This window comes from Ranitomeya variabilis, chromosome 5, assembly GCF_051348905.1.
Source record: "Ranitomeya variabilis isolate aRanVar5 chromosome 5, aRanVar5.hap1, whole genome shotgun sequence".
In the NCBI taxonomy this organism is placed as follows: domain Eukaryota; kingdom Metazoa; phylum Chordata; class Amphibia; order Anura; family Dendrobatidae; genus Ranitomeya; species Ranitomeya variabilis.
Genome location: NC_135236.1, coordinates 576,728,843 through 576,743,151, shown reverse-complemented (window position 1 = coordinate 576,743,151; position 14,309 = coordinate 576,728,843). Strand labels below are relative to the sequence as shown.

The 14,309-nt window shown below is 41.5% G+C and overlaps 1 protein-coding gene and 1 long non-coding RNA gene across 8 annotated transcripts in view; one reads left to right on the top strand and one right to left on the bottom strand.

Moving 5' to 3' along the window:
- Positions 1 to 14,309, bottom strand: part of LOC143776520 (teneurin-2-like) — a 3,926,626-nt gene that overhangs the window by 2,804,416 nt on the left and 1,107,901 nt on the right. The gene's annotated exons all lie outside the window — the stretch shown is intronic.
- The window catches only part of LOC143773855 (uncharacterized), a 103,146-nt gene that overhangs the window by 40,229 nt on the left and 48,608 nt on the right, over positions 1 to 14,309 (top strand). The window contains exon 2 of the long non-coding RNA XR_013215405.1: positions 13,922 to 14,019. This is a non-coding gene — a long non-coding RNA (uncharacterized LOC143773855). The remainder of the gene's footprint in view (positions 1 to 13,921; positions 14,020 to 14,309) is intronic.

Here is a 14,309-nt window from a genome sequence, read left to right as displayed (position 1 = left end):
AGTGGTTACTAGTTTTTTGACTCTGGTTTTTCTGTCATTCCTTTTATCCGCACCTGGGTCGTTAGTTAGGGGTGTAGCTATATAAGCTCCCTGGACCTTCAGTTCTATGCCTGGCAACGTAGTTATCAGAGCTAGTCTGCTGTGCTCTTGTCTACTGATCCTGGTTCCCGTTATATCAGCTAAGTCTGCCTTTTGCTATTTGTTTTGGTTTTGTATTTTTGTCCAGCTTGTTCCAAATCTATATCCTGACCTTTGCTGGAAGCTCTAGGGGGCTGGTGTTCGCCCCCCGGACCGTTAGACGGTTCGGGGGTTCTTGAATTTCCAGTGTGGATTTTGATAGGGTTTTTGTTGACCATATAAGTTACCTTTCTTTATTCTGCTATCAGTAAGCGGGCCTCTCTGTGCTAAACCTGGTTCATTTCTGTGTTTGTCATTTCCTCTTACCTCACCGTTATTATTTGTGGGGGGCTTCTATCCAGCTTTGGGGTCCCCTTCTCTGGAGGCAAGAAAGGTCTTTGTTTTCCTCTACTAGGGGTAGCTAGATTCTCCGGCTGGCGCGTGTCATCTAGAATCAACGTAGGAATGATCCCCGGCTACTGCTAGTGTTGGCGTTAGGAGTAGATATATGGTCAACCCAGTTACCACTGCCCTATGAGCTGGATTTTTGTATTCTGCAGACTTCCACGTTCCTCTGAGACCCTCGCCATTGGGGTCATAACAGTTTGCCAGGCCAGTATTAAATGTTTAATGCATTGCAGAAGAGGGATTATAAGAAAGAAGATTCTGAGTTTTTTTTTTCTTCTTCCCCTTTACCTCAGAGTGGCTATGCTTGCTGCAGACATGAATGTCCAGACCTTGATTACAAGTGTGGACCAGCTTGCCGCTCGTGTGCAGGGCATACAAGACTATGTTATCAGAAATCCTAGGTCAGAACCTAAAATACCGATTCCTGAACTGTTTTCCGGAGACAGGTTTAAGTTTAGGAATTTCATGAATAATTGTAAATTGTTTTTGTCCCTGAGACCCTGTTCATCTGGAGACTCTGCTCAGCAAGTAAAAATTGTCATTTCGTTCTTACGGGGCGACCCTCAGGATTGGGCTTTTTCGCTGGCGCCAGGAGATCCGGCATTGGCTGATATTGATGCGTTTTTTCTGGCGCTCGGTTTACTTTATGAGGAACCCAATCTTGAGATTCAGGCAGAAAAGGCCTTGCTGGCTATGTCTCAGGGGCAGGACGAGGCTGAAGTGTATTGCCAAAAATTTCGGAAATGGTCCGTGCTGACACATTGGAACGAGTGTGCACTGGCCGCTAATTTTAGAAGTGGCCTTTCTGAAGCCATTAAGAATGTTATGGTGGGTTTTCCCATTCCCACAGGTCTGAATGATACTATGGCACTGGCTATTCAAATTGACCGGCGGTTGCGGGAGCGCAAAACCGCAAATTCCCTCATGGTGTTGTCTGAACAGACACCTAATTCGGTGCAATGTGATAGAAAAACCGCAAATTCCCTCATGGTGTTGTCTGAACAGACACCTGATTTAATGCAATGTGATAGAATCCTGACTAGAAATGAGCGGAAAATTCATAGACGCCGGAATGGCTTGTGCTACTACTGTGGTGATTCTACACATGTTATCTCAGCATGCTCTAAACGTATAGCTAAGGTTGTTAGTCCTGTCACCGTTGGTAATTTGCAACCTAAATTTATTCTGTCTGTAACTTTGATTTGCTCACTGTCGTCTTATCCTGTCATGGCGTTTGTAGATTCAGGTGCTGCCCTGAGTCTTATGGATCTGTCATTTGCTAAGCGCTGTGGTTTTACTCTTGAACCATTAGTAAATCCTATTCCTCTTAGGGGTATTGATGCTACGCCATTGGCAGCAAATAAACCGCAGTATTGGACACAGGTTACCATGTGCATGACTCCTGAACACCGCGAGGTGATACGTTTCCTGGTTTTACATAAAATGCATGATTTGGTTGTTTTAGGGCTGCCATGGTTACAGACCCATAATCCAGTCCTGGACTGGAAGGCTATGTCAGTCTCAAGTTGGGGCTGTCGTGGTATTCATGGGGATTCCCTGCCTGTGTCTATTGCTTCTTCTACGCCTTCGGAAGTTCCTGAGTATTTGTCTGATTATCAGGATGTCTTCAGTGAGTCTGAGTCCAGTGCACTGCCTCCTCATAGGGACTGTGACTGTGCTATAGATTTGATCCCAGGCAGTAAATTTCCTAAGGGAAGACTGTTTAATCTGTCGGTACCTGAACATACCGCTATGCGGTCATATATCAAGGAGTCTCTGGAGAAAGGACATATTCGTCCGTCTTCTTCCCCTCTTGGTGCGGGATTCTTTTTTGTGGCAAAAAAGGACGGATCTTTGAGGCCTTGTATTGATTATCGGCTTTTAAATAAGATCACTGTCAAATTTCAGTATCCTTTACCGCTGTTGTCTGACTTGTTTGCCCGGATTAAAGGTGCCAAGTGGTTCACCAAGATAGACCTTCGTAGTGCGTACAACCTTGTGCGCATTAAGCAAGGTGATGAATGGAAAACCGCATTCAATACGCCCGAAGGTCATTTTGAGTACTTGGTGATGCCTTTTGGGCTCTCCAATGCGCCTTCAGTTTTTCAGTCCTTTATGCATGACATTTTCCGGAAGTATCTGGATAAATTTTTGATTGTTTATCTGGATGATATTTTGGTTTTTTCTGAGAATTGGGATTCGCATGTGGAGCAGGTCAGGTTGGTCTTTAAAATTTTGCGTGAAAATTCGTTATTTGTCAAGGGCTCAAAATGTCTCTTTGGTGTACAGAAGGTTCCCTTTTTGGGGTTCATTTTTTCCCCTTCTGCTGTGGAGATGGACCCAGTCAAGGTCCGAGCTATTCTTGATTGGACTCAGCCCTCGTCAGTTAAGAGTCTTCAGAAGTTCTTGGGTTTCGCTAACTTCTACCGTCGTTTTATCGCTAATTTTTCTAGCATTGTGAAACCTTTGACGGATATGACCAAGAAGGGCTCCGATGTAGCTAACTGGGCTCCTGCTGCCGTGGAGGCTTTCCAGGAGTTGAAACGCCGGTTTACTTCGGCGCCTGTTTTGTGCCAGCCCGATGTCTCACTTCCCTTTCAGGTTGAGGTGGATGCTTCAGAGATTGGAGCAGGGGCCGTTTTGTCGCAGAGAGGCCCTGGTTGCTCTGTTATGAAACCTTGTGCCTTTTTCTCTAGGAAGTTTTCGCCTGCCGAGCGAAATTATGATGTGGGCAATCGGGAGTTGTTGGCCATGAAATGGGCATTTGAGGAGTGGCGTCATTGGCTCGAGGGTGCTAAGCATCGTGTGGTGGTCTTGACTGATCACAAAAATCTGATGTATCTCGAGTCTGCTAAACGCCTTAATCCGAGACAGGCCCGCTGGTCATTGTTTTTCTCCCGCTTTGATTTTGTTGTCTCGTATTTACCAGGTTCAAAGAATGTGAAGGCCGATGCTCTTTCTAGGAGCTTTGTGCCTGATGCTCCTGAAGTCGCTGATCCTGTTGGTATTCTTAAAGATGGAGTTATCTTGTCAGCTATTTCTCCGGATCTGCGACGTGTGTTGCAGAGATTTCAGGCTGATAGGCCTGAGTCTTGTCCACCTGACAGACTGTTTGTCCCGGATAAGTGGACTAGCAGAGTCATTTCCGAGGTTCATTCCTCGGTGTTGGCAGGTCACCCGGGAATTTTTGGCACCAGAGATCTGGTGGCCAGGTCCTTTTGGTGGCCTTCCTTGTCAAGGGATGTGCGGTCATTTGTGCAGTCCTGTGGGACTTGTGCTCGAGCCAAGCCTTGCTGTTCTCGTGCCAGCGGTTTGCTCTTGCCCTTGCCTGTCCCGAAGAGACCTTGGACACATATCTCCATGGATTTCATTTCTGATCTTCCGCTATCTCAGGGCATGTCCGTTATCTGGGTGATATGTGATCGCTTCTCCAAGATGGTCCATTTGGTTCCTTTGCCTAAGCTGCCTTCCTCTTCCGATCTGGTTCCTGTGTTTTTCCAGAACGTGGTTCGTTTGCATGGCATCCCTGAGAATATTGTGTCAGACAGAGGATCCCAGTTCGTTTCCAGGTTCTGGCGATCCTTTTGTAGTAGGATGGGCTTTGATTTGTCGTTTTCGTCTGCTTTCCATCCTCAGACTAATGGACAGACGGAGCGAACCAATCAGACTTTGGAGGCTTATTTGAGGTGTTTTGTCTCTGCTGATCAGGACGATTGGGTGACATTCTTGCCGTTGGCTGAGTTTGCCCTTAATAATCGGGCTAGTTCCGCCACCTTGGTTTCGCCTTTTTTCTGCAACTCTGGTTTCCATCCTCGCTTTTCTTCGGGTCATGTGGAGTCTTCTGACTGTCCTGGAGTGGATTCTGTGGTGGATAGGTTGCAGCGGATCTGGAATCATGTGGTGGACAACTTGAAGTTGTCACAGGAGAGGGCTCAGCGCTTTGCCAACCGCCGCCGCGGTGTGGGTCCCCGACTACGCGTTGGGGATTTGGTATGGCGTTCTTCCCGCTTTGTTCCTATGAAGGTCTCCTCTCCCAAATTTAAACCTCGTTTTATTGGGCCTTACAAGATATTGGAAATCCTTAATCCTGTATCTTTTCGTCTGGATCTTCCTGAGTCGTTTGCTATTCACAATGTATTTCATAGGTCCTTGTTGCGGCGGTACATTGTGCCTGTAGTTCCTTCTGCTGAGCCTCCTGCTCCGGTGTTGGTTGAGGGCGAGTTGGAGTACGTGGTGGAGAAGATCTTGGATTCTCGCCTCTCCAGGCGGAGGCTTCAGTACCTGGTCAAGTGGAAGGGCTATGGTCAGGAGGATAATTCCTGGGTGGTCGCCTCTGATGTTCATGCGGCCGATTTAGTTCGTGCCTTTCATGCCGCTCATCCTGATCGCCCTGGTGGTCGTGGTGAGGGTTCGGTGACCCCTCACTAAGGGGGGGGTACTGTTGTGAATTTGCTTTTTGCTCCCTCTAGTGGTTACTAGTTTTTTGACTCTGGTTTTTCTGTCATTCCTTTTATCCGCACCTGGGTCGTTAGTTAGGGGTGTAGCTATATAAGCTCCCTGGACCTTCAGTTCTATGCCTGGCAACGTAGTTATCAGAGCTAGTCTGCTGTGCTCTTGTCTACTGATCCTGGTTCCCGTTATATCAGCTAAGTCTGCCTTTTGCTTTTTGCTATTTGTTTTGGTTTTGTATTTTTGTCCAGCTTGTTCCAAATCTATATCCTGACCTTTGCTGGAAGCTCTAGGGGGCTGGTGTTCTCCCCCCGGACCGTTAGACGGTTCGGGGGTTCTTGAATTTCCAGTGTGGATTTTGATAGGGTTTTTGTTGACCATATAAGTTACCTTTCTTTATTCTGCTATCAGTAAGCGGGCCTCTCTGTGCTAAACCTGGTTCATTTCTGTGTTTGTCATTTCCTCTTACCTCACCGTTATTATTTGTGGGGGGCTTCTATCCAGCTTTGGGGTCCCCTTCTCTGGAGGCAAGAAAGGTCTTTGTTTTCCTCTACTAGGGGTAGCTAGATTCTCCGGCTGGCGCGTGTCATCTAGAATCAACGTAGGAATGATCCCCGGCTACTGCTAGTGTTGGCGTTAGGAGTAGATATATGGTCAACCCAGTTACCACTGCCCTATGAGCTGGATTTTTGTATTCTGCAGACTTCCACGTTCCTCTGAGACCCTCGCCATTGGGGTCATAACACACAATGAGAGACAGATGCCACACACAGGACTGGCACAGAGGCAGACTTGCCAATCTTTATCTCCCACTAATAATTTTTTTTTTTTACAGGGAGAATTTACCCCCCCAAAAAAAGGCCAAGTATTACACAGTGGTTTTCGGTGGCACACAATGAGAGACAGATGCCACACACAAGACTGGCACAGTGGCAGACTTGCCAATCTTTATCTCCCACTAATAATTTTTTTTTTACAGGGAGAATTTACCCCCCCAAAAAAATGGCCCACTATTACACAGTGGTTTTCGGTGGCACACAATGAGAGACAGATGCCACACACAGGACTGGCACAGCGGCAGACTTGCCAATCTTTATCTCCCACTAATTATTTTTTTTTTTACAGGTAGAATTTAGAAAAAAAAAAAAAGGCCCAGTATTACACAGTGGTTTTCGGTGGCACACATTGAGAGACAGATGCCACACACAGCAATGGCACAGAGGTAGACTTGCCAATCTTTATCTCCCACTAATTATTTTTTTTTTACAGGGAGAATTTACCCAAAAAAATAAATGGCCAAGTATTACACAGTGGTTTTCGGTGGCACACAATGAGAGACAGATGCCACACACAGGACTGGCACAGAGGCAGACTTGCCAATCTTTATCTCCCACTAATTATTTTTTTTTACAGGGAGAATTTACCCAAAAAAAATATATGGCCAAGTATTACACAGTGGTTTTCGGTGGCACACAATGAGAGACAGATGCCACACACAGCAATGGCACAGAGGCAGACTTGCCAATCTTTATCTCCCACTAATTATTTTTTTTGTCTGGGAGAATTTAAATATATATATATATATATATATATATATATATATATATATATATATATATATATATATATATATATATATTACACACTAGGTTTTCTGTGGCACAAAATGAGAGACAGATGCCACACACAGGACTGGCACAGAGGCAGACTTGCCAATCTTTATCTCCCACTAATTATTTTTTTTTTTTAAAAGGGAGAATTTAGAAAAAAAAAAAGGCCCGGTATTACACAGTGGTTTTCGGTGGCACACAATGAGAGACAGATGCCACACACAGGACTGGCACAGAGGCAGACTTGCCAATCTTTATCTCCCACTAATTATTTTTTTTTTTTAAAAGGGAGAATTTAGAAAAAAAAAAAAGGCCCGGTATTACACAGTGGTTTTCGGTGGCACACAATGAGAGACAGATGCCACACACAGGACTGGCACAGAGGCAGACTTGCCAATCTTTATCTCCCTGCAGTAATCTCAGGAAAGTATGGCAGGCAGCTATAAAAAGGACTGCTGCACACAAAAGTGGGGACAAACACACAAGATAGCTGTGCAGAAAGGAAGGAACAACAGGATTTGTGCTTTGAAAAAAGCAGTTGGTTTGCACAGCGGCGTACACACAAAGCAACGCAGCTATCAGGGAGCCTTCTAGGGCAGCCCAATGAGCTACAGCGCTGAGGAAAAAAAATGTAGCTTCCACTGTCCCTGCAAACAAAAGGTGGTGTTGGACAGTGGAAATCGCTACAGCACAATCGGTTTGTGGCTTTATGTACCCTGCCTAACGCTCTCCCTGCTTCTGAAGAAGCGGCAGCAACCTCTCCCTACACTCAGATCAGCAGCAGTAAGATTGTGGTTGGCGAAAACGCCCCTTTATAGCCCCTGTGACGCGTCAGAAAGCAAGCCAATCACTGCAATGCCCTTCTCTAAGATGGTGGAGACTGAGATCTATGTCATCACGCTGCCCACACTCTGCGTCCACCTTCATTGGCTGAGAAATGGCGCTTTTAGCGTCATTGAAACGCGACTTTGGCACGAAAGTCGCGTACCGCATGGCAGACCCCACACAGGGATCGGGTCGGTTTCATGAGACGCCGACTTTGCCAAAAGTCGGCGACTTATGAAAATGAACGATCCGTTTCGCTCAACCCTAATTCTGACTATAAGACGCACCCCCATTTTCCCCAAAAATATTTTGGGAAAAAAGTGCGTCTTATGGTCAGAAAAATACGGTAATAAAAAACACGCCAAAAATGTTGCCTTTTCATACTAACACACAAAAAAGTGAGTAAAAAGTGATCAAAAAGTCATGTAAAAAAATGGTATAAATTAAAACTCCAAACTGTCCCGCAAAAAAGCAAGCCCTAGTATGTCTAATTCAAAAAATGACGATGCAAGAACAAAATAATTTTTTTAAATATTGTTTTTCGTGTGTAAAAGTTGCAAAGCATAATAAAATAATATAATCTGGTATCACTATAATCGCACTCACAAACCGTACAAATTTTGTCTTATCACTTTTACTGCTTGGTGAAAGGCACACAAAAATAAAAACAATAACTTAATTGCTGGGTGTTTTTCCATTCTGTGTCTGAAGAATCTGAATAAAAAGCGATTAAAAATATTATGTACCCCAAAATGGTACCAAAAAAATCTCCAACTCGTACTGCAAAAACTAAGCTCTCAAACAGCTCCATTCGACAAAAAATAAAAAAAAGTTACAACTCTCAGAATAAAGTCTCAGAATATGGTGACAGAAAAATACTTTTTATAAAAAAGCATTTTTCCTGTGTGATAGCATCAAAACATTAAAAAAAAAGATTATAAATATGGTATCGCTGTAATCGCACCAACCTGAAGAATACATCTACCTTATCACTTATACCGCATGGTGAACCTCGCAAAATAAAAATAAGAACTATTCTTGCACTGCTGTCTAGTTGTTCGTTCTATCTCCCAAAAATCGGAATAAGGATCAGTACACATTTATCCTGGACTCTCTGCTGAGCGCTTACATTGGAGTTTCAATGTAAATTCCCCAAAAAATGTGATTCAAACAAAACCCCAGACAAACTGTTTTAATCCCGACGAGTCAGCGGAAGGGTGAGACTCTGTAATTTTGCACCATCTTAGGTATTTTGCTGCTGTTATTGGCCTGTTTTGTGGTTTAATAAAGTATTACCACACTGTTTTACCCTCACCCTGAGCAGTATTATGCCCATGGTAAATGGAGAGCGGGCGTTCAGTGGGATGATCCCTGGTCCATGCGGTCTCGACCTAGCAGACTATAGCACCTGCTGACCCCCTTGCTTGGTTAAAAAAAGTAACCATTACTGACTACCACATTTTTTGTTCTTGATTTCTTTTAGTGTTTCTTAAAGCAAGAAAGTTGCCATTTGAAATGACTTTAGTTTTATGCCATATCTGTGATCCGCTTTTTTTCTACAAAATTAAACAACTGAATTAACATCCTCCAAGGCCATTGATTCCATAATTTTTGCCAGGGGTTGTAGAAAGGTATTTTTTTTTACTTTAAATCTTTCTATACCAGGAGTTTTCAAGGTTAGACTTCAAAGTCAATAAAGGCATCACTTTTTAACATTAGTCAGAGAAGGTGGTTTATCAACATACTATAAACGGTCAGATGTGTAGGAAGCAGATGTTCTATATAATACACCAGCGCCCACTGTAACAGCCTCGATGGGGCTCTGCAGTTTTGGAGGAACTGAATAACACTTGCCAAACTGGTGATGTATGTAAGATGGAAGATAAAGGTGCAGAGACTAAATATGGCATCATTCATCAGCCATCTTCGTTGTAAGTGGAGTGTGACACATATACATGATAGTGATATACTGTACATATATATTATACCCACATATATATGATAAATATGTATATAAATATATGTGTACTCAAATCTGTCCCTGTGCATTAATCTTCAGCACAGAATGTAACATAATGCTCAGAAATATCAGGAACAGTGAGGCACGTTTCATCTCTTCTGATATCTGGTGCATTGTGATTTTATGATTTATGCACTATAATTTGTTCTAGCAAGCGTTTCACGTTCCATTGCAGACCAAGGAAAATGGAAATAGAGAAAGACAAGATATTTCCACTCCTGTAAGTTAATAGTGAAATCAGCTTGTTATAGTAGATATGAATGTATATTATTTGATTGTGTGCTATACAGGTCTGCATCACAAGGACGTCTTACAATTTTCTCAAATTAGGTTTAAACATGATTGAGAATATATGTGTATAGGCGCTATAGAGTAAAATAATACTTTAAAATGATGGTATTTGTATAAAACAAAGCACTGCATTCATACCCTGACTTGTAACATGCAGTAAAAAGCAATTATAGCTAACTGTTTTGATATGTTGCTGTGGCATATTATTCTAATTAACACAGATGAAAGTGTCATTGGAAATCAACGGCTGCTGCATTACTTATAAAATTAAAATCCTTTTTCAATTTATACAGTGGTGGTTCTATATCACTTAAATAGAATATGTAATAAAAAGTTACCCTACTGTTTACTCTACCCCATAGCGATTTTCCATTTTTGCGCTTCAGTTTTTTCCTCCCCTTGTTCCAAGAAGCATAACGTTTTTATTTTCCATCGATATAGTAGTGTGAGGGCTTGCTTTTTATGGAATGAGTTGCACTTTTGACTGACCCTTTACATTTTATCATGGGATGTAATGTAAAATGATAAAAATTCCAAATATGTTGAAATTGCAAAAAAATCACATTTCTTCATTAGCTTTTTGAGCTTTGTTTTTGCAGTGTCAATTACATGGTAAAAATGACCTAATAATATGATTCTCCAGATTGGTACGATTGCAGCAATACCAAACATGCATAGGTTTTTTTTTTATTTAAATAATTAAAATAATTCTAAAATTAATTAAAAAAATTGCTTGTGCTCCATTTTTTGAGACCCATAATTTTTTAATTTTTTATCAGTTGAGCTGTGTGAGGGCTTGATTTTTGCACCCTGGCCTGACACGTTTATTGATTCCATTCTGTTGTTAACCACTTCTTATTGAATTAATTTTTGTGATATTATGAGGCCAAAAAACCTAATTTCTGGCATTTTGCTTTTTTCTCATTATGCATTTACAGATAGAGGTTTTATATTTTGGTATATGTACTTTTACGTACATGGAAATACCACACATCTGTATTTTTTATTTTTGTTATATTACTTTATTTTCACTTTGGAAAAATTATATACCAATTATTGCAGTATGTAGTAAAATTCAGTCTCCTATGAATGCTATGAATGCAAGTCATGGGCTGGTTCTTGCAGAAGTATCATCATGACAGGCTGCCATGGCAACCCATCATCTCCCCTGGACTGTGCACTGTAAATGTAGCTATCAGAGGTTGACGCTGGCATCTAACAGGTCCTCTCTACCCACCTCTGTTAGAGGAAGACGATGGCTGAATCACACAGCCATCATCTGATGGGAAATATAAAAACAGCTGACATCAACCCTACAAGTATTTCCCCACTTGCCACCACTCCCAGGCAAGTGGGAAGAGACGGTCAAAGAGACAGAATTGTCGGTAGCTGCGGACTCTATTTTTAGGCTGGGTCAGCCACTATCCATGGTCCCTTAACAGTCTGAGAATACCAGTCCCCCAGTTGTCTGCTTTAGCTTGGCTGGTTGTCAAAAATAGGGGACCTCTCTCAGTTTTTTTTTAATAATTTATTTAAATACTTTAAAATAACGGCAGAATAATACTGTATTCTTGAAAACCAGTCATGATAAAGCTGACAGGTGAGGGTAGCAGCCCGCAGCTGTCAGATTTGCTGCGCTGATTATCAAAAATATAATAGGCCATTTTTTTAAATGTATTTATAGCACAGGTGCCACCTGATGAATACTACCATCAGCTGTGCCTGCTCTCACTGTTATCAACAGCAGGCATACACTGATGAGAGTAATACTCTCTCATTAACCTATGCCTATGACCAGTGGTAACCTTTTAACCACCAGCCACAGCTTCTAGCACATGCTGTCATCTGACAGTGTGGAAACCGCAGCTCTCTGCCCAGCAGAAATGTCATTGATTCCATTTTTCCCTCTACCAGTTAAAAAGACCTGGGCCATGTGTTGAAATGGGTCATAATAATAGAAGTTGATATATCCTTGTTAACAGGTTTCCGATTTCATGCAATAATTTGTTGCCGTAAGTTGCTATTAATGGACAGGTGGGTGGTGAGCTGTTCTCTTCTTTTCATCTTCAACCTCCCACTTTAATTCAGCACTTGACAAGTCATGGGACTGATGCCTCCTGCAGAAGTGTGGACAAAACGCGCGTTGGGGTTGAGGGACGAGGCACAGTCCCTGCATTTTCCAGAGTGATTTGCACTATATGGGCATTTACCCTTTTCCAATTAAATACCAGCCACAATAATGGTGTTTATTGTCTTTGTTTAATACATTCTCTGTTCAAACTAAGTCCTACTGTATGTTTGACCCTTTTCAGGGTAATTACTAAGTGCCTTGTTGGATCGAGGAGTCAGTACAAAGTCTACTTAAAAATAATTGGATGAAATTGATTACCCAAGGTGAATTTAACTTCCTTTGCACTAAGCACTTTATCATAAAATACACTGAAGTGATACATTCATTAGGATATTTTAGACATTAATACATGCAACTACTACCTCATATCCACTATGAACTTTATTTTTCCTCTTATAAGCCATGCTTCACTATAACTTGATACAAATGTATAATGGGGTCCCTAGCCTGATTCTCCCTCACATTAGAGGCATTTGTTTTATTCTTAATTTTGTTTGTATATTTGTGTATTATTAAAGACCTTCTTTGATATTTTTTGTAATTTTTGGTTGATGTGCTTATTTCTGATCACTCTCCTTCTCCTCTCAAGGAGAAGCATAGTTAATCAGACTGGTTTGTTATACTATATTGGCACTATATAATATTTGGTAGTATCCCCCTATTTATTTAAGTCATGTGAGTGATAGTTTTCTTAGGCTGGTTTCACACTTGCGTTTTTGTCTGCAGCGTTTTTTGCACAAAAAACGCATGCGTTTTTTTCCCCTATATTTAACATTGAAAACGCATGCGTTTTTTTTCTGCATGCGTTCATTTTCAAAAATGCAACCTGTAGTATTTTTTGCGCGTTTTTTTTTTGCCGCGAAAAAACGCATGCTTTTTTCGCGGCAAAAAAATGCATTGTTGTCTATGTAAACGCATGCGTTTTTAAGCACATGCGTTTGTTTGCGTTAAAAACGCATGCGTTTTTATAGAAAAAAAACAGAAAACACACTGAAAAGTCACCCACCACCATCAAGGTGATAAAGGGATCCAAACCCTAACCCTAACCCTACCCCTAACCTCACCCCTAACCGTTTAATGAACATTTTCTGACAGTCATAGTGCCACGTATTTCAGTGCCACGTATTTCAGTGCCACGTATTTCAGTGCCACGTCTTTCAGTGCCACGTCTTTCAGTGCCACGTCTTTCAGTGCCACGATATTTCAGTGCCACGTATTTCAGTGCCACGTCTTTCAGTGCCACGTCTTTCAGTGCCACATCTTTCAGTGCCACATATTTAAGTGCCACGTACTATAAATACTATAACTACATGGTTATACGTGGCACTGAAATATCGTGGCACGTAAATACGTGGCACTTAAATGCGTGGCACTGAAAGACATGGCACTTATATAAGTGGCCACTGATTAGGGTTAGGGGTAGGGTTAGGGGTAGGGTTAGGGTTAGGGGTAGGGTTAGGGGTAGGGTTAAGGGGTAGGGTTAGGGTTAGGGTTTTTTGTTTTTTTCTTGTGTTTTTCTATAAAAATGCATGCGTCTAAAAAACGCATGCAGATAAAAACGCAAGTGTGAAACCAGCCTTAGCTGTCTTCTACAGAGGGAAGGTGTAAATGGTGCAGACAAACAGAAAATGCTGGTGGGTGCCATGAATATGTGCTTCGTAATGCAAATGTACTGCCCACAACACTGGCACAACAATGGTCCTGGAAAGAGCAGTCAGGACTAGTGGAAATAAGTCATGGAGCAGATGGAACATCATTCACGATGGATACACCCATGCTAAAAATGCACTTTGGATTTAATATTGTTATCTTATTTTGCACTTTATAGGCTGACCATTATGATTTAGAATTTAACTAAACTTTCACTATAAATGACATGTTAACTTTATCTTCCTGTACAAAATAATATATGCATCAGGAAGAGAAACAAATATTGATTTTATTAATGTATGTAGTATGAATTTTTATGCAAAAAAGTTTAAACAGTTGTTATTGTCATAAAACATATGGTATTCTTAATAGCTGTCACAAACATTTTGATTATTTAACAATTATACAATATCTTTATAGGTTGGCAATGTATTCCTTACCTACAAATACTAAATAAGTTTGCTGGAAGATACCTATTATCAAACAAACTGACTGTTCAAGCTACAAAGGCCTTGCAAGTAAGTCCCAAGTTACACAAGAAATCAATCAGCTTCAAAATAACATTTGGCATGAAATTACAAGTATTGCACACTGTGTATAACAGAATTGTGCAAGAATTAGAGCTCGTGTTACTAAGGGTTTGTGCACATTTTTTCAGGTGGATTCTGCCTAGAACCTGCCAAAAAAGTGTCGCTAAACAACCACAAAGAGGTTAACATAATATACAGCAATGTAAAAACTACACTGTTGTGAATATGTTAGTTTTTTTTGTTACTTCTTGTTCAGATATAATGACACTGGTAGAAGA